Source organism: Zingiber officinale, chromosome 11A (genome assembly GCF_018446385.1).
Source record: "Zingiber officinale cultivar Zhangliang chromosome 11A, Zo_v1.1, whole genome shotgun sequence".
In the NCBI taxonomy this organism is placed as follows: Eukaryota; Viridiplantae; Streptophyta; class Magnoliopsida; order Zingiberales; family Zingiberaceae; genus Zingiber; species Zingiber officinale.
The window spans coordinates 31,548,841-31,559,813 of NC_056006.1; the positions used below are offsets into that span (position 1 = coordinate 31,548,841).

The window sequence follows — 10,973 nt, forward strand, 5'->3', positions numbered from 1 at the left end:
TCATCACAAAGAGACAAATGAAGGTAAAAATATAATGTTCTCAAAAGCATGTTTCTCCATGACTCCGAATGAGAAGACTGTTTTCTGTAGTGTTTTAAAGAAATCAAAAATACCGGATGGTTGTGCGTCAAACATCTCAAGATGTGTTCATGTTGTTGAGAAGAAAATTTATGGTTACAAAAGTCATGATGCTCATTTCATTCTACATTACTTGCTACAAGTAGCTGTGAGAAGCACAATGTCCAACCAGGTTTCCCACCCTTTAATTCGTCTTTGTTCATTTTTTTGTTGCTTAAGCCAAAAAGTAATTGACGTGGGGGATCTTAATATCTTGCAATCAGAGATTACTGAAACACTTTGCCAGTTGGAGACAATTTTTCCTCCTAGTTTTTTTTGATATAATGGTTCATTTGCCTATACATCTAGTGGATGAGATAAAATTAGGAGGGTCAGTACAATTTCGATGGATGTACTTTCCAGAAATATATTTAGGTAAATTGAAGAGTTATGTTCGTAACAAGAGTCGACCAGAAGGTTCTATTGCTGAGGGATACTTGGTTGAGGAATGCTTAACATTATGCTCACGATATTTGCATGGTGGTGTAGAAACAAGGCTTAATAGAATGACAAGGAATAGTGATAGATGTGATCCTTGTGAAGTTGGCATTGGTCATTCTATTGGAAGTGCAAAAGTAATTTCTCTGGAATATAAGTTAAGGAGTCAAGCCCACCGTTACATCTTGTTTAATCATGATGAAGTTCAAGAATTCATTAGGTAAGTAAATCTATTGGTTGTTGGCTTTAATTATGTTAAAAGTATTTAACATTCATTTTAACAATGCAATTTCAATTATAGGGAGCATGAAAACGTAATTACAAATGTTAAAAAAAAGAAAGAAGTGGAGCAAAGCAGAGTCAAGGACAAGATTTCGTTGAGTGGTTCAAAAATCGTGCTTTGATGGATGATGCACCTGACCACCTTAAGGAGCTATCTAGAGGACCAAATACAATTGCAAGATGTTTTTCTAGCTATGTCATTAATGGTTACCGGTTTCATACAAAGAAACGTGATGCAAAACGCAAGACACAAAATAGTGGTGTTTCGGTGGTGTCAGTGACCCAAAGCTTTGCTAGCACTAAAGATGAAAATCCAACAACAAAACCAATAGCATACTATGGATCAATTATTGAAATAATTGAACTGGACTACTATGGTAGTTCTAAATTTGTGTTATTTCAATGTGATTGGTATGAAGTTGAGGACGACAAGCATGGGTTGACTTGTGTTTACTTCAATAAGAGATGTTATGTAGATGATCCTTTTGTATTGGCTTCTCAGGTCCACCAATGCTTCTATATTGAAGATCCTTTTGATGCTAATAGAAAATATGTTATGAAGACCGTTCCACGAGACTTTTTTAATATGAAAGATGATATAAATTCAAATGCCCAGGAGTTATATCAAAGCGAGCCGTCAGATCATGTTGTAAATCTAGCTATAGTTGATTCCAATTATGAAGTTGAGTTAGTCAGGGATGATATGCCAGCAACGGTTATTGAAAATCCATTGCTTAAGTCAAATATGGTGGAATCCGAAGATGAATTAGATTTTGATGTCATTTTGTCAGAATCCATGGATTAGTCTATCTGTACTGATTTTATTTTATGGATTCAATAGTAACTAATTAGTCTATCTGTACTGATTTTGTCACTTTTTGCGCCAGACATTTAAACACAATGAGTATCTTTTATTTGTTCCAAATTGCTAATATTTGCTTATCTGCTATTCAAATAGCTTCTTTACTTTATTTGTTCTAAATTTCTAATATCTACTATTCAACTTGGCTGGTTCTAGAGTATTGTGTTGGTGGTGACCTCATGACATTATTGAAGTAGGTGAGTGTGTTTAGTTTTTGCAAACCATGATTTTTTTTCCAGATTACATTTTGATTGGCCAGATGATTGAGTAGTTTCACCTCTCTAGCAAGTTCCCATCCTAAAAACAAAGGTCATGTTCTTAGTGGTTTATTTTTTGCTATAAAAGACGTTAGTGTCCTGACAATTTCGCTACTTCTTGACTTGAGAAACATCAACATTCTTCTACCATGAGAAAAGCAACTTTACAAAAATAGCTCATGGACTTACAACATTTGTAATTTGTTGATTTCGTTTCGTTTCATTTAAATTGACATTAGTTACATATATGTTTTAGTTACAATGATAACCTGCTAGTTGCCAGAAGTTACACCAATCTTCAATCTGCTAGTTGCCAGAAGTTACACCAAGGAACTGAGACTGAGGAAAATAATATACTGAAGGGTCTTATAGTATGTGTGCATCCCTGCCTCCAAGCGGACCTGTTCTCCCCTTTGGTGCATGTTAACACATGTTATGTTCTTGGAAGATTAGTTCTTCCATAGTATTCTTTGTTAATTTGGCTTGCTAAAAGTTGATTGGCATTATGATTCATAGCAATTGCCTTTGTAAACATCAGATGTCGATTCTTATGGTAGAAGCATTTGTATATTCCTCTTTTGTGACAAAAATTGGGAACTAAACCAATCTTGAGAGTTTCTAACTAACGTAAATTGTTGATAAACAGGAATCTTGGCATTGGAATAGTTGCGTAAAGCCCTCTTCAACGTCAGATGTCGATTCTTATTTTTTTTTGCTTAATACTTGATCCTCCGATTTCAGAAATGATTTTAAATCACAAGGGTATGAGGATTTGGTTTCTTTTCAAACTTTTCTTTATTACTTTAAGACATGATCCTTCAATCACAGAGATGATTTATTTTTCCTCGGTACATAAAACATACAAATGCACATGAATTTTGTTTAATATCACAATGACAATATCCATACTGCGTATGAAATGATCAGAAGGATATGACAATTTTGTTTATTCTTATATCGTACTTGTATGCTCAAGGCATGATCCTTCTGTATAAAGACAATTTGATCCTTCAGTATAGAGATGCTTCCTTGGTTGGCTCACTAGTTGTTTTCCTCAGTCTCATTTCCCTAAGTTCTCTGGAGACAATTTGATCCTTCAGTATATTATTTATCTTATAGTATCACCAATCTCTTTGTTTACAGAAATTTGCTCTTAATTCCAGTGCTTTTGTTCATAATTTTTCATACATTGTCTCACTTGTTATGTTATTGTTTTAATCATTTTATGTGCTTTTGGTTTTTTTTTCCTTTTTTAGAAAAATGAACAGGAGAATTGATATTGAACCTCATCAATTTCAAGTTAAGTCCAGTGCTGAATTGCTCAAACTATATAAAGTAAAAGTAGAAGGTGCCAAGAATATGAAGAAAAACAAAGAATCTACTTCAAAGCAAGAGCCAAGGCAAAATTCTACGGCTGGAAGTGCAGTCCAAGAAGCTAGAAATACTCAAATACAACATCAAAAGCAAGACCAAAGGAAGCAGCCATTGACCACTACAAGTGCAATTCAAGAAGGTGCCAAAAATATGAAGAAAAACAAAGAATCTACTTCAAATCAAGAGCCAAGGAAAAATTCTACTGTTGCAAGTGTAGTCCAAGAAGCTAGAAATACTCAAATACAACATCAAAAGAAAGACCAAAGCAAGCAGCCATTAAGCACTACAAGTGCAGTTCAAGAAGTTAGAATGCAGCAAGAAAAGTTAGAAGTAAGATCTACTTTGATGCAACATGGAAAGCAAGAACAGAGGAAGAATTTATTAGCCATTGGAAGTGCAATCCAAGTAGGAAGATCTACTCAAACACACCACAAAAAGCAAGACCAGATGAGGCAATCCTTAGCCACTGGAAGTGAAGTCGAAGTTGGAGGATCTACTTACATTCCAAGTCAAAAAGACCTTGATAACCATGCATTTTTAGTCCAACCTGAATCATCTAAGAAGATTGATGACCAAAATGACAGATTTTGTCCAAATAATTTGAATAGACAACTGAGAAATACAATAGGAGATCATGGTCAAGGATCTACGGAAGAACAACCGGCCTCTAAGAAGCCAAAGGCTACTTCAAAGTGTCCTGCTATATCACTTGAAAAATATATTAATAACCATAGGGATCAACTTGAAGAAGAGGAATTAGAAGATGAAGAGAGTGAAGAAAATGACATAGAACAAGAAGTTGAAGGGGATATCAACTTTGAAAATGAAGAAGATGAGGATACTAATGACAATACAACCGAAGGTAACATTTTTTCTAGTTTAAGGGGATATCAACTTTTGATTTTAACTCATTTGTGTTTTATGTGTCTTTGCTTATTTTAGACATTATGAAAATATGAAATTTCTTGTTTATTCGTAATGTTAATTAGGGGAAACATCGAAGAGAAAACGGGGAAAGACATTGTGTAAAAAGTTCATGAACGATCAATAAATGATAGACAAGAAATCATCTTGAATAAAGAAGGAGAACCCGTTGGACCAGACCAGAAGACAGTTTCTCAACTTAGTAGTTTCTTGGGAACAATAGTAAGAAGTGCAGATTTGTGTCCTCTTACTTACACAAATTGGAAAGCTATACCAAACAAACAACACATATGGAATTATATCAATGTATCAACTTTTTTACTTTTGTGTTTCTACTACATGTGTGTTTTAGTATTTTTATAAATTAGATCTTTATAACTGCATTACTTTTCTTGGCAGCAAAAATACATCATTCCAAAAAAAGGGGAGAAGGTTGTGTATGGTATTATAAATGATGCTTGGAGGTGATATAAATGTTGGATTAAGAAAAATCATTTCACCGAATATACAACCATGCGCGAGCGGCTGAAAAATCATCCTCAAGACATACCAGAAGCAAACTTTAGAGTATTGATGGATTATTGGAGACTTGAAATCATTCAAGTAAGATACATATTTTTATAATTAAGTAATATTTTATATTATATTTTTCATGTTTGATAAAATTCATTTTTCATTGATGAATTTAGGAAATAAGTGATCAAAATGCTAAAAATATTGCTCAGCAAAAATGGAGACACCGTGTAGGGCCTATAAGTTTTGCTTGTATAAAGGAGAGATTGGTATTCTATTCTATTTGTTACAAGCATACATTTAAATTGGCCTAAATTTAGTGCTTAAATCATTGTTTTCTTCATGCAGAGTGCAAGCAAGGAGGATAAAGAGTCTCCAACTCAAGCTGAAATGTTCATTGAAACTCGACAGAGTAAGAAAGGAAAACAACTAGATCAAGAAACAAATAATGCAAATGTAAGTGTTTCTCTACGCTTTACATGTCAAATGTAATTATTCACTACCACAATTAACATTACTTATACAATTGCTAGACAAAACTTCATGACTTGATTGAAAATTCTGGTGTACATTCTACTGAGGCTTTTAAGACTGTATTTGGCAAAGAGAAGCCAGGGAGAGTGCGATGTTATGGAAGAACTACAACACCTACACTATTAAAAAGAAATGAAGAAATAGCAGAAATTGAGAAAAGGCATGCTAATAAAGTCAAACATTTAACTGATAAGGTGCACGAGATAGAAGCAAAATATGAAGAGATGGAGGTGAAACATAGTAAAGAGATGGCGACAATGGAGCAAAAATTTCAACTTCTTCTAAGGACCATGTTAAATCAAAATGACTCAATAGTAGATATGGAGTCTTTGGCAGCTTTGTTATCTCCATGTGATGCTAATAGTGGTCTACGTTCATCCACATCTACTCATGCTCCAAATAATCCCAAGGTAAAAATGAAGGTCATATTAAATAAATATTTTTGGAATTTGTTCAAATATTTATGCACTCAAGGCATAACTTGTGGTAATTCCCTTTTTCAATAGAGTTATTGCATGTAACACCCCACCCTCCTCGCTACTAGACTGTGAGGGCGGAGCGCTACTAGACTACTAACTTTACTTAACTATCCTTGTTCACATGTTGATAGTAATTCCTAAAACTCTCGGAGAACTAAAAACTTACAATTAACTAGCAGCAGAAGACTAAATGACTCATCTAATACATTCTTAATAAATGGAAATCTTAATAAATTCTTATGATAGGTCCCAAGGCTTCTATAGTCAAGGCATCACACATCCATCCACACCTCCTTGTCACCTTCCTTTGCTATAACTTTTCCTTTCCTTTATCTGCAGTAAGAGGAAATGCAACTATAAGCAAAATTGCTTAGTAAACGCTATCTAACTCACAAAACTCGAATATGCATGTGAATATACTGAAATCTAAAAGCTGAATGCTCAAAAGGAAAACTACTCATGCTCATTTACAAGCAAAAGAAACATACTGAAATGCTAAACGTGTAAAACAAATTTATACAATCATGCTAGCATAATCTTGTTGAATTTTAAACACTTTCTGAATTTTATTTTACTTGTTTAAAAACTTATACTTTAATACTTCAAAATAATAATCAACTTTCTTCTTGGGCCCGACAACTGTACATGCTATGCGCGCATCCCTAACTAGACCCAAGGTAGCTAATCCCGAATCTAGTCGGGTTTACTATTGTAACGACCCGACCCATTTGGCGACCCATTTGGTGGCCCATTTGGCGACCCTCGGGTCATCGACCGTCGACCGTCGGCCGTGCCATTACTACTAGGTTATCTAAACCTAGGGACGACTATGGGAGCCCAACCCAAGGACAACTGAGAGTCCAGCACAGTGCCACTGATAAAAGTAAAATACTTGTTATCTTTTAATACTTCTAATATATAATGTCTCGGTATTTTCTTTAAGCACCTTGTGTGCCAAAATCCCTAAAGTTTTGACTTTGGGATCTACTTAAGGCCTTGGCCTTTTTCTTTCTTTTATTATCTTTCTTATACTTGTTAATACTTCTAAAAGAATGCTTCTTTAAAAAGAAATTAAAATGTTTAAGCAAATTCTAACTTTGAAATGTATAAACAAAAAAATATGCATACTATGCTAATCAAAATTCTGCATACTACACTAATCAAGATTCTGCATCTATGCTACACTATTTCTACATACTATGCAAACATAAATTCTGCGCTATAATACTTAACCAAACTGTACTATAATCTTTTTCATTAAAAACTGCACTATAAGTTCCACAAAAAATCTGCACTACAAGTTCCACAAAAAATCTGCACTATAAATTCCACCAAAAATCTGCACTACAAGTTTCACCAAAAATTTGCACTATAAACTTTAAAGAGATCTGCACCATAAGCTCTTAAGAAATCTGCACTACAAACTCTAAAGAAATCTGCATTTTAAGCTCTAAGAAATCCGCACTACAAACTTAATTAAAATCTGCACTATAAGCTTAATTAAAATCTGAACTATAAGCTTAATTAAAATCTGCACTATAAGCGTAATTAAAAATCTGCACTATAGGCTTAATTAAAATCTGCACTATAAGCTTACATAAAAATCTGCATTATAAACTTAATTAAAATCTGCACTCTAAGCCTACATAAAAATCTGCACAATAAGCTTAATTAAAATCTGCACTATATGCTTAATTAAAAATCTGCGCTACAAGCTTAATTAAAATCTGCACTATAAGCTTAAGTAAAAATCTGCACCTATAAACTTAATTAAAATATGCACTATATGCTTAATTAAAATCTACACCTATAAACTTAATTAAAATCTGCACTATAAGCGCTCCTCATGCTTCGAAGTCAAGAAGAACAAAGGTCCGAAACTACTCCTACTGCAAGTGAGAAGCACTTACCTTGCTTCTTGGACTCACAACCGAACAAAAAGGGCTTCTAGGACCTTGGCCGGCCGCCGGAGACGATGCCCTAACTCACTTTCGTTTTCTGCCCGAGCTCCGCCATCGTACATAGAAGAGAAGGAGAGAATAGTTTAAGTCACGGGAAAACAGAGCATCAACTTATCCCTTTTTATAACTTAATATTTCTGTTAACTCCTTAAATAAATTTGCTACCTTTTCTAAACAAACAAATTCAACATCAACTTATTCCTCTTATAATCTAATATTCTGTTAACTATCTTAAATAAATTCACTCATTTTCTAAACAGGCAAATCCAACATCAACTTATCCCTTTTATAATCCAATATTCTGTTAACTATCTTAAATAAATTCGCTACCTTTTCTAAACACACAAATCTAACATCAACTTATCCCTTTTATAATCCAATATTCTGTTAACTATCTTAAACAAATTTTGCTACCTTTTCTAAACAGAACCGCCTGCTTGACCACTTGGTCAGCCGGATTTGCTTAAGGCTTGGTTCGGCCGGAGGTTGCAGGTTCGAATCTCGGCTAATTTTCTTTATTTTTTGCAACTTGTTTCTTTTGGTAAAAATACCAAACGAACTCTAAAAATTGCATAAAAATACTCAAAAAATTTCTAAAAATCTCTAGAATTTTTCTAAAGAATTTCTAAATATTTTTGTACTATTAGGACTCGTAATGAGGAAATTTGGGTTGTTACAATTCCCCATACCTTATAAAAATTTCGTCCTCGAACTTAGAACAATTTTGGATATTTCTGCCTCATGCTGTTCCTCACACAAGAACTTTTATCTAGTTTAAGCACATATAAACAAATACTTCTAAAGATTTCTCTTTACTGCAAAAAAAGAAAAGCATACTAAAAAGAATTTAAGTACTTTCTTACTTGAAGACGGCAAGGTTGGTGCTGATGTGTGATGCTGGAGAATAGGAACTGCTCTGATACCAACTTGTAACACCCCACCCTCCTCGCTACTGGACTGTGAAGGCGGGGCGCTACTGGTCTACTAACTTATCTTAACTAACATTACACACATGTTGATAGTAATTCCTAAAACTCTCGGAGAACTCAAAACTTATAATTAACTAGCAGCGGAAGACTAAATGACTAATCTAATACATTCTTAATAAATGGAAATCTTAATAAATTCTTATGCTAGGTCCCAAGGCTTCTATAGTCCAGGCATCACACATCCATCCGCACCTCCTTGTCGCCTTCATTTGCTATAACTTTTCCTTTCCTTTATCTGCAGTAAGAGGAAATGCAACTATAAGCAAAATTGCTTAGTAAGCGCTATCTAACTCACAGAACTCGAATATGCATGTGAATATACTGAAATCTAAAAGTTGAATGCTCAAAAGGAAAAGTACTCATGCTCATCTACAAGCAAAAGAAACATACTGAAATGCTAAACGTGTAAAATAAATTTATACAATCATGCTAGCATAATCTTGCTGAATTTTAAACACTTTCTTAATCTTATTTCACTTGTTTAAAAACTTATACTTTAATACTTCAAAATAATAATCAACTTTCTTCTTGGGCCCGACAACTGTACTTGCTATGCACGCATCCCTAACTAGACCAAAGGTAGCTAATCCCGAATCTAGTAGGGTTTACTATTGTAACGACCCGACCCATTTGGCGACCCTCGGGTCACCGACCGTCGATCGTCGGCCGTGTCGTTACTACTAATTATCTAAACCTAGAGACGACAAAGGGAGCCCAACCCAAGGACAACTGAGAGTCCAGCACAGTGCCACTGATAAAAGTAAAATACTTGTTATCTTTTAATACTTCTTATATATAATGTCTCTGCATTTTCTTTAAGCACCTTGTGTGCCAAAATCACTAAAGTCTTGACTTTGGGATCTACTTAAGGGCTTGACCTTTTTCTTTCTTTTCTTTATCTTTCTTATACTTGTTAATAATTCTAAAATAATGCTTCTTTAAAAAGAAATTAAAATGTTTAAGCAAATTCTAACTTTGAAATGTATAAACAAAAAAATCTGCATACTATGCTAATCAAAATTCTGCATACTACACTAATCAAGATTCTGCATTCTATGCTACACTATTTCTACATACTATGCAAACATAAATTCTGCACTATAATACTTAACCAAACTGTACTATAATCTTTTTCATTAAAAACTGCACTATAAGTTCCACCAAAAATCTGCACTACAAGTTCCACCAAAAATCTGCACTATAAATTCCACCAAAAATCTGCACTAAAAGTTTCACCAAAAATTTGCACTATAAACTTTAAAGAGATCTGCACCATAAGCTCTTAAGAAATCTGCAGTACAAGCTTAATTAAAATCTGCACTATAAGCTTACATAAAAATCTGCACTATAAGCTTAATTAAAATCTGCACTATAGGCTTAATTAAAATCTGCACTATAAGCTTAATTAAAAATCTGCACTATAAGCTTAATTAAAATCTGCACTATAAGCTTAATTAAAATCTGCACTATAAGTTTACATAAAAATCTACATTATAAGCTTAATTAAAATCTGCACAATAAGCCTACATAAAAATCTGCACTATAAGCTTAATTAAAATCTGCACTATATGCTTAATTAAAAATCTGCACTACAAGCTTAATTAAAATCTGCACTATAAGCTTAAGTAAAAATCTGCACCTATAAACTTAATTAAAATCTGCACTATAGGCTTAATTAAAATATGCACCTATAAGCTTAATTAAAATCTGCACTATAAGCGCTCCTCATGCTTCAAATTCAAGAAGAACAAAGGTCCGAAACTACTCCTACTGCAGGTGAGAAGCACTTACCTTGCTTCTTGGACTAACAACCGAACAAAAAGGGCTTCCAGGACCTTGGCCGACCGCCGGAGACGGTGCCCTAACTCCCTTTCATTTTCTGCCTGAGCTCCACCATCGTACGTAGAAGAGAAGGAGAGAATGGTTTAAGTCACGGGAAAATAGAGCATCGACTTATCCCTTTTTATAACTTTATATTTTTGTTAACTCCTTAAATAAATTCGCTACCTTTTCTAAATAAACAAATTTAACATCAACTTATCTCTTTTATAATCCAATATTCTGTTAACTATCTTAAATAAATTCGCTCCTTTTCTAAATAGGCAAATCCAACATCAACTTATCCCTTTTATAATGCAATATTCTGTTAACTATCTTAAATAAATTCACTACCTTTTCTAAACAGACAAATCCAACATCAACTTATCCCTTTTATAATCCAATATTCTGTTAACTATCTTAAA

General features: G+C 33.8%; 1 pseudogene; it reads left to right on the forward strand.

Annotated features, from left to right (window-relative positions):
* Positions 1-3,216: 3,216 nt before the first annotated feature.
* Positions 3,217-5,822, forward strand: LOC122031328 (annotated as a pseudogene).
* Positions 5,823-10,973: the final 5,151 nt, after the last annotated feature.